The 22,053-nt window shown below is 38.9% G+C and overlaps 1 protein-coding gene across 2 annotated transcripts in view; it reads right to left on the bottom strand.

The window, feature by feature from the left end:
* CYYR1 (cysteine and tyrosine rich 1) overlaps window positions 1–22,053 on the bottom strand; it is a 123,610-nt gene that overhangs the window by 70,056 nt on the left and 31,501 nt on the right. The gene's annotated exons all lie outside the window — the stretch shown is intronic.

Genomic DNA, 22,053 nt, shown 5'->3' with positions numbered 1-22,053 from the left:
TAATGAAGCCTGTGAACCCTAATTCAGATTTATGATTTAAATGCATGAAAGCAATTATACTACAATTTGCTTATCAAATGTTTTTACATGTATGACCTAGTGATATGCAATTTTACTAAGACATTATACAACAAAACACTTCATGGCTGTGTTTTGTAAATGCTGTAATGTTGAAATAACAATGAATGCAAATACTTTTTAAAAATACATGCAATGAAATCTCTGTGATTCCTGCTGGTCACACAGACACACAGTTGCACACATGCCCACAAGTGCACAGATGACAGAAAGCTTAGTGGAAGTAAGTGAATTGTTGTTTTCCTTCCAGTTCACAGGCCTATTGATACAATTTCTGCTCCAAGTTGTTACTTCTGAGAGGACTGCTTTTTCTAGAAAGCAGTCAACCTATATTCAATGCTAAGGATGTAAGCCTATTTGGCAACCTTTCACAAACTGTGCAGAGGAAAAAAATTCCCCTCAGCAGGAAAATTTTTCTTCTAACCCTTCTGATTTGAGCACAGTAATTCACCCTCTAACCTCACACATGCCTGCTGCCTCCATGTGCAAGTCGGCGCCACAAAGCTTGTCTGAGAATAGAAGCCAGGTTATCTCTTGGAGCGGTAGAGTTAGGGAGAGGGCATGGGAAGATTAACTTCTCTTTTAAAGATGTTTAATCCGCATTAAAGTTTTCACTCCCATTTTTTGCACATCTGCCTTCAAAGCACCAGCTGCCTCTAATCCCTGAGGATTTTTTGCAGATTTGTGGGGAAATGACCATTTTTTTTTGGCTTTCTGCTTTTACACACTTACATCTTTTCATTCGCTCTTGAAAATAGTTACCAGTGCTTAAAATATTTCTTAGATTCTAAAATGTTATTTCTGTTGTCTTCTTTTTGTCCTTGTGAGCTTCTTTATAAAATGTTTTTAATGTCAGTGCTTTGTGAATATTCCAGAGGAAGCCAGATATGCATTTGCATTTAATATGTGCTGTTTTACCAGATGCTGCGATGCCTTCACAAGCAGCATTTTATTATGTCTGGGATTCACATCGCCCTCTCTCCCTTCCCTGTAATAACAGTATCTCCTTCCTTTTTGATTTACTACAAAAGAGGTTGGAAAATCAGGCGGCTATCCAATGTCACTGCCAGCAAAATGTCTATTCTGAATTTTAAGGAAATTATCTTAAAATAATTTTCCTTAGAGTCCCTTGGGATGCTTTTTAGTGTCTCCATTTAGGAAATCAGATTATGACTTCTTCAAAGGCAAAGGCATGACAAGTGAAGTGGGCAGTTTCTTCTAGAGAAATAGAAGTGGAATATCTTCTATTGGTATGACTTCATCAGAAGTAACAAATACAAACAGGGGCCCGGCGTAATAACCTAGTGGCTAAATCCTCGCCTTGTAGCTGCTGGGATCCGATATGGGTGCCGGTTTATGTCTTGGCTATTCCACTTTCCAGACAGTCCCTGCTTGTGGCCAGGGAAAGTAGTTGAAGATGGCCCCAAATCTTGGGGCCCTGCACCCACGTAGGAAACCTGGAAAAAGCTCCTGACTCCCAGCTTTGAATCAACTTGTCTCCGGCCTTTGCAGCCACTTGGGTGGTGAACCAGTGGATGGAAGGTTTTCTCTCCAATAAAAATAAATTGTAGCAAAATAAACAAAACATTAGAACTCTCTGGGTCACTAAAGCTTGGCATAAGTTGGAAATTATTCAAATCTGAGAAGAAGAAAATGAATTCAGAGTTTCCCACCAATATAGGCTTTTTTTCCCAAGAACATATCTAGTCACAGAAATCAAGAAATCTTAGACAAAAAAACCCTATAAGAATCAGAGGACTGAGATTAGATCTATCTTATTAGATATCAAGTGATAGAGAAATCAGAAAAACAGAAACTAAAAGGTGAGACATCACAGCTTGCACATATATTTTGGGGAAATACCACAATGATTTGTGAATGGCACATGTTGGGTGTTAAGAACTACTCACTGCAGGAATGACGGAGTTGAATATGGGTCTTGTGAAGTACAATTCCTAATTAGACATGCAAACAAATGAATCAGTACTTGCAGAAATCAGATAGTCTAGTCTCTATCATATAATTATCATATAATCTAATATACAATTCCAAATTACTAGATACACAATTAACGAAATCAATCCTGAGATGATCCAGATGTTAGAATTAGCTAATAAGGGCTTTATGTTGCTCTTACAATTGTGTTCAAAAATACAAAATAAAATGTTTGTCTTTAAAATTTAAACAGCAGTGGAGTGGTGAGAGGGCAGAGTAGCGTAAGAACATGTTAAAATTGAAAGAGAGGATTGGCAAAGGAGAAAAAAAAGGGCTGTGATCCCAAGCAATAGCAGTTGGAGGCCAGTGGCACAGACACCAAGGGTCACTGGAACACAGGAAATCAGCAAAGACAGTGGAGAGCACTGCAGTGAACAGGTACCGCAATGGTGATCTGTGCACCTCGAGAGACAGGTGGCAAACAGACATCCGTGCATATGCAGGAGGTGACTCGATCCATAGATTTGTAGGTCGTGCTGGGTTTTTAAATCTGATCACAAGCTAAAACAAGCAGTGGAACCCTAGCAGATGGGTGCAGGAGTAGAGATGGTGTTCACAACCCAGACATTCACTGTCACCATGGTTGGCATATCAGGTCCTTTTTTGAGTACAATAGCAAAGCTCCTGGTGGGTCAAATAATTGCAAACTGTGCTTACATTAAGCCCAGAGAGACTTGGTACCCACATCTAGCTCTTGCAGGATCTTCCACACAAATTCATATCAGGAACACATTTCACTGTCCCACCAGCAAAATTACATGATTTCACATCTCACGGATTCCCCCCCAAAATAAGTCCCACCTTTGAACTATACTTAAATAAATCAGAAGATAAAGGAATATGGATAGATTTCTGAACACATACAATTATCAAAACTAAATCCTGAGGTATTCAGAAACCTAAATGAATGTATTACCAGGACAGTAATTGAATCAATAATTGAATTCCTCCCATCAAAGAAAAGCTTAGGACTAGATGGTTTCACTGCTGAATTCTACCAAACATTTGAAGAGCTTATCCAAGTCCTTCACCAGCCAAATCAAACAATAAAAAGGGAGGCAATCCTACCAAACTCTTTCTGTAAAGCCAACATCACCATACTATCAGAGCCAGGTAGAGACAGAGCAGAGAAAGGAAACTACAGACTGATATCCCTGATGAATACAGATGCAAAAATACTCAACAAAATACTGGTCAACAGACTCCAAGAGTTCATCAAACAGATCACTCACCTAGACCAGGTGGAATTTATCACTGGCATGCAGGACTGGTTTAACATATGCAAGCCAATAAATGTGATATCCACATCAACAAACTAAAGAATAAAACCCATATGATCCTCTCAATAGATGCAGAGAAGGCATTTGACAAAATCCAACACCATTTCATGCTAATAGGCCTAAACAAGATAGGCATAGAAGGAACATTCTACAACACAAAGCAGTATAAAACCCAATGCCAGGATCCTACTCAATAGGAAAAGATTAGAATTTTTCCCTCCAAAATCTGAAACTGGACAAGGATGTCCACTTTCACCACCAACATTCAAAATAACATTTGAAGTCCTCATTAGAACTATCATGTAAGCACAAACAATTAATGGGACTCAAATTAGGAATGTGGCAGTCAAATTATCCATGCTTGCAGATGACATGAATCTATACATGGGACCACCAGAAGATTCAATGAAGACATTATGGGAACTCATAAGAGAATTTACAGAGCAGCAGGATATGAAATCAATGGACATTTACCCGAGACCCTTATGTATACAAACAGCTCCAAGGCTAAGAAAGAACTTACAAAAACAGTGCCTTTAAAAATAATGGAAAAGAAGTTTAAATATCTTGTAATATACTTAACCAAAGATGTGAAAGATCTCTAGGATGCAATTTACAAAAACATTTTAAAAAAGAAATAGAAGAAAACATTAAAAGATGAATAAATTCAGCGTGCTCCTTGATAGGCTGAATCAACAGCAGCAAAATGTCAGTGTTACTAAAAACAATCTACAGATTCAGAGTGATTCAAGTAAAAATTCCAAAAGCATTCTCTCAAGACATGAAAAAGGTGATACAAAAGTTTATCTGGAATCACAAGAGACAATGAATTGCCAAAGCTATACTGAAGAATAAAAATAAAGCTGAAGAAATCACAATTCCAGACCTCAAGACATGTTACAGGGCAGTGGTCATCAAAACAGCCTGGTACTGTACAGAAACAGAGATATATGGAACAGAATAGAAACCCCAGAAGCAAACCCACTCATGTAGAGTCAACTAAACTTCGACAAGAGAACTGAAAAGAGACCACAGAAAAGTCTGGTCTCTTCAACAAATGCTGCTAAGACAACTGGTTAGCAGCCAAAGAAATCCCATCTGTCACCTTACACAAAAATCTACTCTAAATGAATCAAGGACCTAAATCTACAGCTAGAAACCATCAAACTATCAGAGGAAAATATAGGAAACACTCTACAAGACATAGGAATTTATAAAGACTTCTTAGAAAAATCACCAAAGCACAAACATTCAAAGCTAAAATAAACAAATGTAATTACATCAAACTAAAAAGATTCTGAACAACAAAGGAAGTGGTTAACAAAGTGAAGAAGTAACCAACAAAATGGGAGAAAACATTTGCACATTACACGACAGATTAATATTCAAGATTTGTAAAAAGCTTCAGAATCTCAATGAAAACAAAATAGCATTGTGAAGAAATGGGCAAAGGAAATGAGCAATCACTTGCCAAAAGAACAAATTCAACACCCAGCATGGTAGCCTGGCAGCTAAAGTTCTCACCTTGCATGCAACAAGATCCCATATGGGCGCCTGTTCTAATCCTGGTAGCCCCACTTTCCATCCATCTCCCTGTTTGTGGCCTAAGAAAGCAGTGGGGGACGGCCCAAAGCCTTGGGACCCTGCACCGGCGTGGGAAACCCAGAGGAAGTTCCTAGCTCCTGGCTTTGGATCTGCTCAGCTCCGGCTGTTGCGGCCACTTGGGGATTGATTCAATGCACAGAAGATATTCTCTGTCTCTCTTCCTCTCTGTGTATCTGATTGTCACACACACACACAAAAGAACAAATTCAAATGTCTAATAGACATATGAAGGAATGTTTACATGCCTTGGCTATCAGGAAAATGCAAATAAAAACTATATTGTGGTTCTACCTAACTCCAGTGAGAATGACCTACATTCAGAAATCTACTAATAATACCTGCTGATATAGATGTGGAATAAAAGATAACTTATTTCACTGTTGCTGGGAGTGTAAGCTAGTGCAGCCTCTATGGAGTCAGTATGGAGACTGCTAAGAAAACTGAAGATTGATCTACCACAAAACCCAGCCATCCCATTCCCAGGAATATATCTAAATGAAATGAAATCTGAATATGACAAACCAACCTACATCCTTATATCTATAGCAACAGGGAAGATAGAGAAAAAAACCCAGATTCTTGTCAATAGAGGAAAGAACGAAGACACTGTGGGACATCTAATCCATGGAATACCACTCAGCCATTTTAATAATGAATTTTTACCATTTACCACAAAATGGTCCCAGTTAGAGACCATTATGCTTGGTGAAACAAGACAGTCCCAAAGGACAAACGTCATGTGTTCTCTCTGAGATAAGACAAACTTCATGTAAAATACAAGTTAAATTGATTCACAGGTAAACATGTGTGTACATATATTCATCTAGAGGAACTGTATATTGGAGACTAGCATAACCAGGAGGTGAAGATAGGTTGCAGTAAGCATTTCTAATTCTGAATGAAATTGTTAACTATATCTTGACAATAGGATGCTGTACCTTCTACCATTGTCTATACCTACACTTACATAGCAGAATGTTGGACTTGTGACGGTTGTTGAAGGACTATACTATTGCAAATATATAGGGGAAATCAGTTGAGATGAGGGCAGATGGGGCATGTGGAAGGGGAGATCATTGAACCTGTGGAGCTGTATCATAAAATTTTAAAATAAAAGTATCTGAAAGTATACAGAGAAGACAGATTACATATAAAGAACAGAAACAAAAATTACTCTGATTTCTTACTCAGCAGAGATAACTGGGACCAGAGTACAGTAGAATTACTTCTCTATAGGGCAAAATGAAAATAAAATGTAACATCCCATAATCTTGTATGCAGCAAAAACGGCTTTCAGGAATGAGGATGAGATAAAGGCAATTTCATGAGAACAGAGAGGATGAAAATTCTTCTCCAACAGATTCCCTATAATACTAATAGAAATGCTTCAGGCAAAAGTGATACTGAACAAAAATTCAGACTTTGTTTTTTTTAAAAAAAATACTTAGGATTTTAAAATGACAGCATATTTTGCAATAAATTGAGGAATACAGTGTAAATTACAAGGAAGCAAAGACATGTGAGGTGGAGGGCATTGAAATGATCTCTTGGGATGCTGCAACTCATTTCAGAGTGCCTGGTTTGAGACCCCATTCTTTCATTTCCTATCCAGCTTCCTGTTGATGACTACCCTTGGAAATAGTCGTGAAGGCTCAACTTCTGCATCACTACCACCACCCAAAACTAGTTTCTGGTTCAGCCTTAATCAACCCTGGCTGTTGTAGGCATTTGTGGGGTCCATCAATGGTTACAAGACTCTTCTGTCTCCCTGTCTCTCTGCCTTGCAAATAAAAAAAAAGAAACTTGCAATGTTGTGAAGTTAGCACATTATATGAGAAGTGATACAACATTTCCTACATATTTTGACATGTAAAACACCACTGAAATAACAAAAAGATGCAAGTAATACTAAAATAGAATTACAAAAACAATTTTAATTAACACAAAAGCAGTAGGAAAAGTACAAGGGAACCCAAAGCAAATGAGACAAATCGAATAGAAACAGTAAATAGACTTGTATTAAATGACATCAATGATTACATTAATTGGAAACTAATTACTCCAGACATAACATAGGGATTGTCACAATAGCTTAAGATGCATTAACTATACACTGTAAACATGAGTTACTCTGAACAAAAGATTTGGGTAGACACAATCTGAATAGTAAGATTTATTTAAAAGCTTAGAAAATATATGATCAATATGTCATATCTGCCACTTCCACATTCAAAGGTTTAATCAATCATAGCTGAAAAAAACAGGAAAACCATCTGTGCTACCTTCCCTGTCATTCTGTCATTATTCCACACATAATACAGTATAGCAACAATCTGCATACTGTTTACTTTGTACTACATATTTTGAGCAATCTAAAAAATAATCGAAAGTTTACAGTAAGGGGGCTGGCATTGTGGGATAGAGGGTAACCCCTCCCCCTTGCTAGAGCAGCATTTAGTGCAGGTACCAATTCGTGTCTCAATTCCTTCCCCTCTGATCCTTCTCCCTGTGAATTGGCAAGGGGAAGCAGCACTGGGTGGCCCAGGTGCTTGGGTCCCTGCTACCCACGTGGAAGACATCAGCTTGGCTCTGCCATGGCCTTTGTTTTCATTTGTGAAAGTGAACCAGTGGATGGAGGAACTCTCTCTGTGTCTCTCCCTCTCTCTGGAACTCTGACTTCCAAATAAACAAATAAATTTTTAAAAAAAGATGTGCAGAATAACTGTGCAGATATACACAAATAAGACGTGATTTTTTTTTTGTTTAAACTTTTAAAAAATTTATTTGAAAGGCAGTGAGAGAGAGAGGGAGAGAGAGTCTTCTGTTTGCTGTTTCACTCCTGCAATGACTAACAAATGAGATGGACTGGCGGGAAGCCAGGGATCTGTGACTCCACTCAGGTCTGCCACTGGAACCAAATCGCTTGAGCCTGCTGCCTCACAGGATGCGCGAGTAGTAGAAAGAGCTCAAAACTCAAACTCCAGCATTGCCATTTGGAATATGGATATCCCAAATGGCACTGTCATCAGTTTTGTCATTTTATAGGAGGGATTTGAGCATCAGTAGATTTTGTTTTCCATAGGGAGAGCTGGAGTCAATCCCCCACCCCACGAATACTGAGGAATGAGAACTATCATGGCCTGAAAAAAGTGGCGAATTGAATGTGAGTATGTATGTGTCTGCATGCATGCATGGGTGACAGAGAAAAAGACAGGGAGAGATTTTTTTCTAGGAATGTTAAGAGTAGTTAAGTCTGAAAATCAGTCAATGTAATTTATCTTAAGTGACAACTTTACATGCAATAATTAATGAAATTCAACCATCAAACATCTCATTTTGTAGTGCCTAAGGCTGGGTCTTGCCTCTGGTTTCAACTCAGCTGCTTGTAAATGTATCCTGGCGGGCTTCAGGATACGGCCCAGATAAAGTTCTGAATACCTAGTTTTGGGCCAGGCCTGGCTATTGCAAGCTTTGGGGGAGTTACTCAGCAGATAAAAAATTTGTCTGTCTCTGACTCTACTTCTTTCCCTGTTTTTCAAATAAAGCTTAAAAAGAGAAGACATTTAAGTGGATAAACCTAGACATGTCATAATTACATCTATTGAATATACATATATGTATTTACATAGAAACGTTTAATCAACATAAAGAATATAACCAAAAGTACTGAGTGAATCTATCAAGGTGATTATACACATAATCAATAAACAAACAGCCATTATGTTTTTATGCTTTGTAGCAAAGAATTAGAAAACTAATCAAAAACATTGCTATGTATACTAGTATGAAGAAATACATTTATATTTAGGAAAACATTTTAAAAAGGCAAGGACTTGTTCAAACTTATTTCTATTTATACAATGATAGGATAAGTCTCCATTAATAATGTATTAAATATATTTTATTTAAAAATGAAGGTGTTTTTATCGGTCATAAAGTCAATTTAAAGCCTTACAAAATTAGCATTCGTGTCCACCCTAATTTATTTTTCTGGGTCCGAGCTACCTTTTTTTGGTAGCTCAAGGCGCAGCAAGGTGTGACAACCACCTCTGCTCACATAATGCTGACTGAAAGTCAGTCACATCTATTAAAAAGTCAGTTGCATAAAACAGTAAGGGATCCTGGGAACTGAAATGCTTACCTATGGAGCCATTGTACTCTACACTTGATCTTAGCCGGAAGGCCAAGAAGTAATTAGGCATTGCACTTTGTTAAAAGTCTATTGAAGAAGAGAAATTGCCAGTTGGAAGACATACCAACCCTAAGTTTCTGGCAGATCAATTCAGAAAGAATCATAATGGGAATATTTTACTGATTCTAAAATTAAAACATCTTAATGTTTCCACCAACTCACCCACCAGAATAGGAAGAAAGTTGGATTAAATTGTTTTTATTTAACAGAACTATGTATAAATAACCACTTTTAACCAGGAAAATCCCAACGTACACAGTTATAAAACTCATGGTAAATGCAGAGTGCTCAGAAAACTAGAAATGTACACTGACCATGATTCATGCACTACGTGTTAAAACAGAGATTGCAGAAAAAGATTTATACTTGCTCGAATTATAGATTTCAAAATATTCACTCATAAATAGGTGGTTTCAATCCCAAAGGCCATAAAAGGATTTATAAATCAAAGCTTTCTCAGGATTTATTAACTAAATGGCTATCCTAAGAATGCCCTGTTTATAAATCTCCTTCTTGACTCACAAAACTAAATTTCATCAATTCTTTGCAGTCACAGACCTTCTGCAGAGGCAGTTTTTAGCAGCATATACTGTGATGCTTTGGGGGGACACTGAAACTACACTAATCAATGGTAACATCACAAGGGAATATAATTTTGTGTTAATTACCTAACATTAAGTGCATACATTTTAACATGCAACATAATTAAAAATGCCATCTACCTCTATATTTTTATATTTTGTTGGTTTGGGTTTAAATATTTAAAAATGATTTGTCATTTGCATATACAATAAAAAATGAAGAGTAACTTAACACCAAAACCATTTCAGCCCAGGATAAATGTTTTAGAAGACATTAGATGGCAATATTTCTCTACTACATATCCTGGGATATATTTAGTTTCTGAGTCAGCAAATATGTTTTACTATATAAGAAAATTGCAGAATGTTTCAAATGTAAAATACTTTAGCTATTTGGTTTGTCAGATTTGATTTTTATCATCTTCCTGTTTAAGTGGAGCTGTAAATTTGCTCAAAGCTGCTAAAGTGATTTTTTTTAATTGCGTGCTAATATACTCATTATGTTCTACTGTCTGCTCCAAAGCCATACCCCCCACCTCATGCTTGCCACATTTCATCCCTGACCAAACAGCATAAAGTGATATGTCCATTCCCTTTATCCTCTAGCCCAGGAAAATGATTCCGACCTTCTAGTTAATACAACTTCCAGACAAAATTAAAAGTTGCTGGGATTATTCCTTTTTAACAATCAAAGGTTATATAGATAATTTGAACTGTTTTAAATAAGCACATAAATCAGGTGTCTTCTAACATATGATATCAATCTTTGTAAACTGGCTAGCTACCCGAATGTCCAAAAGCCAAAACAAATCAGTAAGAAATGGTTTATAAAGCTTTTTATATTTTTTTCTTAGTCTTATTTATTTATTTCCATTTTATTTGAAACGTAGAGAGATCCCACTCCCCAAATGTCTGAAACAGACAGGAATGAGTCAGTCCAAAGCCAAGAATGCAGAACTCTAACTAGGTCTCCTGAGGAGATGACAGAGACCCAAGTACTTAAGCTATTACTTACTGACTAGCAGGCTTCACATCTGCAAGACACCGGACAGGAAGTAGAATCATGGGAACCAAATCCAGATACTACAATATGGATTCTGGGTTACCAAGTGGCAATTTAACATTTGAGCCAAACAACTGCCCTGGTTTGTAACTTTTCAGACAAAATGCAAGATCAGTAAAGGCGTCAAGAAAACCAATCTACTCAGTTCTTCAAATTTTGAGAAAAAGTTGAGATATTATTTATGCTTTAATTCCTTTGATATTTTCTTCAACCACCTTTTTAGCATGACAATATAGAAGACACAATCATCCTTTTAAATATCTTGAAGCAATCTGAGCACATATCCTTATGTTTTCACCTCAAGATCCAATCTTTATACTGATATAACAACAAATGAGCATGGTATGTCAAGATGCACACATTCCTGAAGAAACAGAAACAAGGGAAATTACGAGCTTTTTTACAAGTTAAGTAAGACGGTTATCCAAAAAGATGGCCGACCGCAGAGAGCTGGTGTAGGGTGGAGTAGGGAAAGAGGGGAACCGATCCAGCAGAGAAACAGGCCAGGAAACAAAATTGTAGGGAGAAGAGCGGGAAGGTCACTGGAGTTCACTAAAGCAAGAAGATCTACACAGAGTGAAGGAACAGCCGCAAAAAGTGGGAAAGAAAATACAGCACGCTGTGAGAAACTTGGTGAGTCACAATCCCAGGAAGGGGGAAGGCAGCAGAGTCTCAACCAGCCCAGGGAAAACAGAGGTGGCTGGAAGGATAGGCACCCACACCGACAGGGGTACCAGTCCACTGGAGGGCAGGAGTCCCTAGAGGAGGCTACTGGACTGATCATAGGGGGCATCATCCCCTGCAGAAGTGGAGGACAAGCAGGGGAGATTTCCCAGAAGCGTGCCTCCCAACTGCTCAACAGCTTTGAGAGAGTGCAGAGGGTACTAGAGTGGCACTGTGGGACTGAGGCTCAGAAATCCCCATATCAGCTCCGAACAGTGGACTGGCTGCTAGAGAATCCAGTGAATCCTATTGCTAGGCTCACCCTGAGCTCCAGAGGCTGGGCAACACTAGGCAGAACCTCACGACCTGGGCAGAAGAGCAAATTAGTAGGGGCACGGCTATGTGCCCCTCACATCTCTGTGCCTCTTAGGGCTCTGCTTCCACCGTTGAGAAAGTGCAACTGAGAAAGTAGCTTCATATAGGGGCCAGGGCTGTGAATTCAAAGCAGAGAACAGCCACTGCCTCAGGCAGAATCCCCTGCTGTCGGCCAGACAGGTTCTCCCAGTGAGAGCCCACTCAGAAAAGCCTGCCTTCCCGGTGGCAGGAGGCGGTGTTGCGCCTCTCAGTGGAGCAGCACTTCTGAGTGGGAATTCCGGAGAGCAGAGTTCGGTGTTGAGGCCCGCAGAAATTTCCAACCCAGCCCGGGGTTGGGGATTTCAAGTTTCGAGCAGCAGAGGCCCTTGCGGTGCTAACCTCAAGCCCTGAAGGATTGTATCGGCTCGGCACTGAGGCGGAAGTCCCTGTTGTGCCAGGCTTGTGACCCAGAGCTGAGGCGCAGCTTGGCAGAGTGAATCTCAGTGGGGCAACGCCTTTGAGAGGGAGCCGCAGGGGAAGGGGCCTGGCACTAGGGCTGGCCCACAAAGCCTCCTGACCCAGCTCAGGGCTGTAGATTACAAACTCTGAGCAGCAAGCAGCTGGTGACTCAGGCAGCACCCCCTGCTCTACTCAGCTGGAGCCTCAGAGGTGGTGGCGCCACCCAACAGATCTGTTGAACCAAGAAGAAGCACAGGCAAGCAGGGCCACCGCAGTGTGCTTCCCAAGAAGGCAAAACATTTGTGAGGGTTAGGCTGGGTGTAGAACCACAAGCTATACAACTACCCAGAGCAAAGACAAGAAGCCCAAGGTTACGAATTCTATCATCTACACTCCACCCCTATTGGCACACGTAGGACAACTCCTAACCAACTAGCTGGAACGGAGACAGGTGGCAGAAATATAAACCCAGGTGCAAACGAAGCAATCCAACAACAACCCCACCATCACCTGCTGTCCCCAATAGAGTAAGAAATATAATGCTTATGCCAGCACCCCATACAGCAGCAGCTAGATAATACCTCCTACAGATTACAGCACTGAGGGCAATGGCTGTGGACAAACAAGTCAGATGCTAAAATCCCAAAACAACAAGAAGCAAAAACACAATGAGGAGAAGTATCAGAAAAAGCACTGACCCAGAAGAAAGATCAAGCACTCCCTCCCAATCCAACCAAAAACTAATCTCAATATCTGAGATGCAAGATGAAGACATAGAGGAAATACCAGATAAGGAATTTAAGACACTAGTGATGAAATTCATCAGAGACAGTGAGAAGCACTGGGAAGAGTCCAAGGTATTGGAAAACCATGTCACTGCAGAAATAAATCAAGTCAAAAAGGGAATCCTCGATATAGAGCACAAAATTGAAAGCCTAACCAACAGAATGAACACGGCACAGGACAGAATATCAGAATTGGAAGACAATCAGAATGAAAGGCAGCAGCTCATCAAACAGTTGGAGAAAAATCTAGAGAAAGCCAATAGGTCCATACAGGAAATGAAAGATAACCTCAAAAAATCAAATATTAGAATAATAGGCCTTCCTGAAGGAGTGGAAAAGGAGACAGGCTTGCAACGGGTGCTCAATGAGATAATACAGGAGAACTTCCAGAACACTGGAAATATAAATCCAGCACAAATCCAGGAAGGACAAAGAACCCCCAGCAGATTCGATCCAAACAGATCATCACCCAGACATGTGGTCCTGAAGCTACCTTCAAGTGAATATAAGGAAACTATTCTAAGACAAGTAAGAAAAAAGGATAAGATTACTTTCAGAGGAAGGCAAATCAGAATCACAGCCGACCTATCAGAAGAAACGCTCCAAGCAAGGAGAGAATGGGGTGAAACCTATCAAATCCTGAAACAAAACAACTGCCAACCAAGAACAATGTACCCAGCAAAGCTCTCATTTGTATTTAAGAATGAAATCGAATACTTCAACAGTAAAGAGAAACTCGAAGAATACATCAACACAAAACCAGCTCTGGAAAATCTCCTCAGGAAGGTGCTAAACCCAGAAAGAAAAAATGAAAACCAAAATCAAAGATGGCAAATGGGAAGACCTCCCCACTAAAATCCATACAAGGAAAGTCAGAAACTCTAATAGTCGCAAATACACACTTGCACACTTACACACACTCATAGAAGCCCAAAATCACACCCTCTCAATATTGTCTCTAAACACAAATGGCCTAAACTCACCAATCAAAAGGCATAGATTAACAGAATGGATCATCAAACAGCACCCAACTATATGTTGCCTACAAGAGACACATCTAACCAGAAAAGCCTCTAAGAAATTTAAAATGAAGGGATGCAAAAAGACATTTCATGCCAATAGATGAGAAAAAAAAAGCTGGCGTAGCTGTCCTAATCTCAGATGACCTAGACTTCAAGCTGACAGACATCAAAAAGGACAGAGAAGGACATTATATATTGGTGAAGGGATTGATCCATCAGGAAGTAATTACAATTGTGATCACATATGCACCTAATTCCAATGCACCTAGCTACGTGAAGCAATTACTTACAGACTTAAGGGGAGACATAGATATGCACACAATAATAGTGGGCGATCTTAACACTCCGCTAACAACTATAGACAGATAAATAAACAAAAACTCAACAAAGAAACAACAGAGCTAATACAAACATTAGAACAACTAGACTTAGTAGACATTTATAGAACTTTTTATCCTAAGACAACAGATTATACATTTCTTTCAGCAGTGCATGGCACCTTCTCCAGGATCGACCACATGATAGGACACAAAGCAAATCTAAATAACTTCAAAAAGATAGGAATCATACCATGTACCCTCTCAGACCACCACGGAATGAAACTGGAAATCAGCAATTCAAAATGCCCAAGGAAATACGGAAACTCTTGGAGGTTGAACAATATGCTATTAAACGAACAATGGTTCAGAGAAGAAATTAAAGATGAGATCAAAAAATTTATGGAAACCAATGAAAACTCTGACACAACATTCCAAAACTTGTGGGACACGGGCAAAGCAGTGCTACGGGGTAAATTCATCGCAATTGGAGCTCATGTCAAGGCCCAAGAGAAGCGCCAAATACAGGAACTAAATATACACCTCCAGGAAGTGGAAAAGCAGCAGCAGATGAGCCCCACACCATAGGAAACAAGAAATCGTCAAAACAAGGGAGGAAATCAACCAGATAGAAATAAAAAAAAAAACCATACACAAAATCAATGAATCAAAAAGCTGGTTTTTTGAAAAGATAAACAAAATAGACATCCCACTGGCCCGACTGACAAAGAAAAAACAAGAGAAAGCAAGAATTAACAGCATCAAAGATGAAAAAGGCAACATAACAACAGACATTACAACCATTAAGAACATAATTAGAAATTACTACAAAGCACTGTACTCCAACAAATCAGAAGACCACCAAGAAATGGAAAAGTTCTTAGACTTCTACCACCTGCCAAAACTTAGCCCAGAGGCAACAAACGAACTGAACAAACCCATAACTGAAGCAGAGATTGAATCAGTGATTAAAGATCTCCCAACAAAGAAAAGCCCAGGCCCAGATGGCTTCACTACAGAATTCTACCAAACATTCCAAAAAGAACTAACCCCAATCCTCTACAAACTCTTCAAAACAATAGAAAAGGAAGCAACCCTTCCAAACTCATTCTATGAAGCCAACATTGCCTTAATCCCAAAACCAGACAGAGATCCTATAGAGAAAGAAAACTACAGACCTATCTCTCTGATGAACATTGATGCTAAGATACTCAACAAAATCCTAGCCAATAGAATTCAAAACATCATCCGACAGATCATTCATCCAGATCAAGTAGGATTCATCCCTGGAATGCAGGGGTGGTTCAACATAAGGAAATCCATCAATGTGATACACCACATCCAAAAACTGAAAAACAAGAATCACATGATAGTATCAATAGACGCAGAAAAAGCTTTCGACAAAATCCAACACCACTTCCTGCTAACCAAGGTAGGCATAGATGGAAAAATCCACAACATAATCAAAGCAATATATGAAAAACCCAACGCCAGCATCATACTGAATGGAAAAAAACTAGAACCCTTCCCACTGAGATCTGGAACAAGACAGGGATGTCCACACTCTCCACTGCTATTCAACATAGTCCTAGAGGTACTCGCTGAGGCCATAAGACAAGAAAAAGAAATCAAAGGAATCCAAATGGGAATCAAAGAAGTCAAGCTTTCACTATACGCAGATGACATGATTCTTTATATAGAAGAGCCAAGAGACTCAACACAGAGACTCCTAGAACTTATACGAGAGTTTGGTAGAGTGGCAGGGCACAAAATTAATGAACAAAAATCAACAGCCATAGTGTATGCAAACAGCCCCAAGTTGGAAAAAGATCTAATCAGCAAAATACCATTCAAAACAACAGAGAAAAGTATGAAGTATCTGGGAACTAACCTAACCAAAAATGTAGGAGACCTATTTGAAGAAAACTACAAACCACTTAAAAAAGAAATTGAACAAGACCTCGATAGATGGCGTAACATCCCATGCTCCTGGATAGGTAAAATCAATATCATTAAAATGTCTATATTGGCAAAGGCAATATATACATTCAACGCAATCCCAATCAAATTGCCAAAAACATTCTTCACGGAACTGGAAACAATGATCCAAAGGTTCATCTGGAAATACAAAAAACCACGAATAACCAGAACCATCTTGAAGAACAGGAAGTTAGCAGGGGGAATCACAGTACCAGACCTCTGGACACACTATAGGGCAGTGGTTATCAAAACAGCCTGGTACTGGCACAAAGATAGAGAGGAAGATCAATGGAGCAGAATAGAAACACCAGACGGGAACCCACACAGATACAGCCAAATAATCTTTGACAAAAGGACAAACGATAATCCTGGCAAATGGGAAGGTCTGTTCAATAAATGCTGTTGGGACAACTGGTTGATAGCCTGTAGAAACAAAAAGATAGACCCACATCTCTCACCATACACCAAGATCAAATCTAAATGGATAATAGATCTAAACCTACATTCAGAAACCTTTAAACCTTTGGAAGAAAATGTTGGAAATACGGCTTCTTAGGTATACCCTCTCTGGTCTGAAGACAGAGCCAGCAGAGTATCATCCTGATACAATGTAATTAATGAATTAAAAATAATAAATAAATAAAAAAAAAGAAAATGTTGGAAATACTCTGCAAGATCTAGGGGTAGGTCCCTACTTCCTAAAAAGGACTCCAAAAGCAATAGAAATCAAGACCAAAATAAACAATTGGGACCTCATCAAACTAATAAGCTTCTGTACAGCAAAAGAAACAATCAATAAAGTAAAAAAGCAGCCCACAGAATGGGAGAAGATCTTTGCACACTACGTAGGTGATAGAGGGCTAATCTCCAGAATATACAAAGAGCTACAAAACAGCCAAAACACCAAAACAAACAAGCCACTCAAGAAATGGGCATGGGAAATGGGCAGACACTTCACAAAGGAACAAACCCAAATGGCAAATAAACATATGAAAAAATGCTCAAGTTCCCTGGCAATAAGGGAAATCCAAATTAAAACATCAATGAGGTACCACCTGATGCCAGTAAGACTGGCCCACATGAATAAAAGCACCAACAACACTTGTTGGCAAGGTTGCGGGGAAAAGGGAACCCTACTCCACTGCTGGTGGGGCTGCAGGCTGGTACAGCCTCTTTGGAAATCAGTATGGAGAACATTCAAACAACTCAAAATCAGCATACCATATGATCCAGCAACAGCACTCCTAGGAATACATCCAGAACACTTGTTTTATGAGAAACCAACATGCACTTCTATGTTCATAGCAGCACAATCAGTAATTACAAAAACATGGAAGCAGCCAAAATGCCCATCAGCAGAGGATTGGATAAGAAAGCTATGGTTCATCTACTCCATGGAATACTACTCAGCTATTAAAAAAAAACAAAATGCAGTTCTTTGTGGCCAAATGGGCCAAACTGGAAACCATAATGCTAAGGGAAATGAGCCAATCCCAAAAGGTTAAATACCACATGTTTGCCTTAATTTAAGGTGATATGATGTTATGTATAACATGTTATATTATGTATGTTATATGTTGTGTATAAACTAAAATTGAAATGTAAATGAGGTGATCACAGAAGATGGCTAAGAACTCGCATTTACTTTTAACATATTGGTTACTCATTACTATGTCAATTAATTCCATAATGATGTAAATTTTTGCTGATGGTATGTTGGAGCTTTCAATTGATCGGGATGATACTCTGTTGGCTCTGCCTTCAGACCAGAGAGGGTATACCTAAGAAGCCATTGAACTTGACTGGACAATAAGATGCTGGACTGTATGTTTGGTATACGCTTGCAATGGGGGAATCTCAACTGAACTTGAACTGTGGTTATGCAACAAGGTGGAGGAATCCACCATGGTTGGAGGGTTTGGGGAGGAGTGGGGAGAATCCAAGTACCTATGAAACTGTGTCACATAATACAATGTAATTAATGAATTAAAAATAAATAAATTAAAAAAAAAACAAGTTAAGTAAGACTCAGAGGAAAAGAAAATTTCTAAAGCTTATAAAACTTGGAGGAACAGGCCCGGTGGAGTGACGTAGAGGCTAAAGTCCTCGCTTTGAAAGCCCCGGGATCCCATATGGGCGCCGGTTCTAATCCTGGCAGCTCCACTTCCCATCCAGCTTCCTGCTTGTGGCCTGGGAAAGCAGTTGAGGACGGCCCAATGCATTGGGACCCTGCACCTGCGTGGGTGACCAGGAAGAGGTTCCTGTTCCCGGCATCGGATCGGCACAGCACCGGCCCGTTGCGGCTCACTTGGGGAGTGAATCATCGGATGGAAGATCTTCCTCTCTGTCTCTCCTCCTCTGTGTATATCTGGCTGTAATAAAATGAATAAATCTTAAAAAAAAAAAAAAAACTTGGAGGAACCTCTTGAGGAAAATGGTACATGAGATCAATTGCTTGACACAACCTAGTCTGGTGAATGGCTACATGAATTATTACATTTTTATCAGTGTAACATTGCAGGATATTCTTCTGAATACAGACTAGAAAGACAATATGGTATTCATCTAGTATGGTGGACTATAATTTGTTTAGGGGTCTTTGTGATTAAAAAAATTAAGCATACAAATTATTCATGATATTATGTAAATATTTAGAGGTGTTATCAAAGTTGGAAAATAATTTTGATTAGGTTTCCTTCATAAACAAGTAGCAGTAACTATATTTAGAAGAATTTTCTATAGGAGAATTTTCAGCAAGTCTTTGGGCTCTTATATTTCAATCTTTGTTTCTCCACAACTCTCCATAAACTTGTGTTGTACTTCAATCACAATTATGTTCCTTTTCTGCCCATGACACTGGTTGAGTTGATGTAGTTGCTGCATTAGATGGTCAGCAACTTGACTGTACCTGAAGTGACTATGACCCACCAGAACATACACTAAACTCAGAATAAATGTATTTATAATTTTATTTCCTCAGATTGTATGCCCAAACTAATGTAGTCACTCCAATCTCTGGAAGAAGAGAAAATTCTTACAGCTGAATGAGGAAATGATCTTAAAACAAATCACTAAAACACCTTACCACTGGTGCTACAACAGAAAAAGCAAGACAACATGAATGTGTCCTTTACACTGCAAGGGAGGGGCCTGCTATGGGTTAGAGTTGTACGAAGAGCCAGATAGACAAATACAGTTAGGAGGGCCTCTGCAGACATAAAAACTAGGTGCTTGTATAAAATCTGGCATCATTTGGTTAGATAAAAGATATCTCCCCAAGGAAATGAAAAGACTGATGGAGACTATGGATTCCATCTTCATACATAATCATAGGAGAAACAGGCTTTGGCATCATACCAGAACACAACTCAAGTGGTTAACAAAGGATCAGGTAGGCACCCTGCCTTACCTGGTCAGGTCAGCAATATTTCTCAACTGTCATATCTCCCAAAGGGTCTATCTACATGGTAACATTTAAGTGACCAGGAACCATCACCCATATGAGAGAGACAGAGTAAAAACAAAGCAGACCACTGACATATCAATTAAAATATGAAATGAAATCATAAAACGCTTGTAAGAAAAACTATGCAGGCTTGATCATTTAAAACACACACTCTACAGAAGCTCCCAATACCCAGTCCTTGGACTTCCTCCCGCAGGGACTACTCCTCGCATACAGTCAAGAACAGAGCAAGGAGGAGGGAGGCTACATTTTAAGTTTTCTTAATGTAGAGGAAAACTTGTAATTTTTTAAATCTTTTTTTGGCTCCTCTAGGAAAAGACAAATAATTTTGAATGATAACTTTCTCGTTATACAAGTAACATTCCTTGATTTACTCATCATGCATGAATTAACTGATCTTGTAGATACATACATTGAAGAGGAAGAGATGGGAGTTGATAATACTGAGTACCACCTGCTGTTTTACGTGGTTCCTTAGCACAAACTCATTTAATCCTTATAGCAACCTAAGGTGCAGATTCTAACATGATCATGATTTCACAATCCTGTATTTGGCAGAAGGAAAAGCTTTGAAAATATCACTTTGGGGCTTACCGAGAACTCACTAATTTTCCTCTCTGTACGTTGACTTTGATCTTCCATAAATGAATCTTCATAGCATTTTTCCAATACTGTTGGTTATATTTATTACATTAATTTGAAATAGGCATTTATGTAGGTCTATACAAGTGTGAAGTAACTGTAGTTCATAAAATGATGGTTTGTTTATATATCTCAATTAAACATCTGATGATGATAGGAGTCCAAGATGAATTGTTTTCGACATGTTTTGTTTAGACCCATTGTGATCCAGTGGTTTATAACAGAATCTCATACTGCAGGGGTAACTAACAAAAATAAAGGCTTCCTGCCCCTGTTCAGCACCTCCTGAATCTGAATTTTCAGATTAATTCTTGGGAGAATCTAGTTTTGGCAAGCAGTACCAGGTGGCTCTGTCGCATAATGAGATTAGGTACCTCTAATTTAAACTAATTTAAATTCTGGAAAATTGCTTAATTTGCTTTCTGCTGAATAGATGTAACTAAGGTCTGGTGTTTACAACTGCAAAGACATTTAAAAACTTGAATGTGATTTAACAAATAAACAAATATGATAAATATATTTTGGTGTTTTGTAGTGAATACAGGTTAAAAACATTACTTGAAGCAAATCATGCAGTAGAGAAAAAAACTACAAAATTTTATAAATCTTTAAATTAGACCATTGATTAATTGAAACATCTTGGAATTATGGTTGGTCTTCCTGCTAGCATAATTTGGAAAGCGGAACCAATTTTACTGGCTTTGGATAAATTGTTTGAAGAGAAGTTCTTTCCCTTGTGAACTACTTTCATCCTGTACCCAGAAAGAAATGAATCTTGGGGCCTTCAGAAATGTCTGAATGCCCTCTTCTCACAAATATTAAGAACAGAAGAAAAAAGCCAGGATCATTCTTTCAAAAATTTCAGTGACCCAGTGGCGTGGCCTAGTGGCTAAAGTCCTCACCTTGAATGCACCGGGATCCCATATGGGCGCCGGTTCTAATCCCGGCAGCTTCACTTCCCATCAAGCTCCCCGCTTGTGGCCTGGGAAAGCAGTTGAGGATGGCCCAGAGCCTTGGGACCTTGCACCTGCGTGGGAGGCCTGGAAGAAATTCCAGGTTCCAGGCTTCGGATCAGCGCAGAACTGGCCGTTGCAGTCACTTGGGGAGTGAATCATCGGACGGAAGATCTTCCTCTCTGTCTCTCCTCCTCTCTGTATATCTGACTTTGTAATAAAATAAAGAAATCTTAAAAAAATTTTTTCAATGAATTTTTAAAAATGTATGAACACAGTTGGGGAAGGCTGCCAGTGATTAAAGAGCCTTGATTTTCATTTTGTATTCCTTTCTTTTTGAAAGTTCTCTTCTGCTTTTCATGAAACAGTTGATTCCTCCTAAAAAAATACTTTTAATGAAATCAATTCTTTCAGTCATTTAATTGAAAATTTAATTGCTAATATTCTCAATGTTCTGATATTGTGTCTGTGCCTTTATTCCATGTTATCTCCAGGACTCAGTATAGGTGTCAGTATGTTAGATTAATATTTCTACAGTCACTACAAAGAGCTTGCACTACAGAAAGGACTATGGTGTGAGCCACTTTCTCCAATATCCTAATTTCTAACTGAGACTTT

This window comes from Ochotona princeps, chromosome 3 (assembly GCF_030435755.1).
Source record: "Ochotona princeps isolate mOchPri1 chromosome 3, mOchPri1.hap1, whole genome shotgun sequence".
NCBI classification, from domain to species: domain Eukaryota; kingdom Metazoa; phylum Chordata; class Mammalia; order Lagomorpha; family Ochotonidae; genus Ochotona; species Ochotona princeps.
This window is presented reverse-complemented; position numbering and strand designations above follow the sequence as displayed.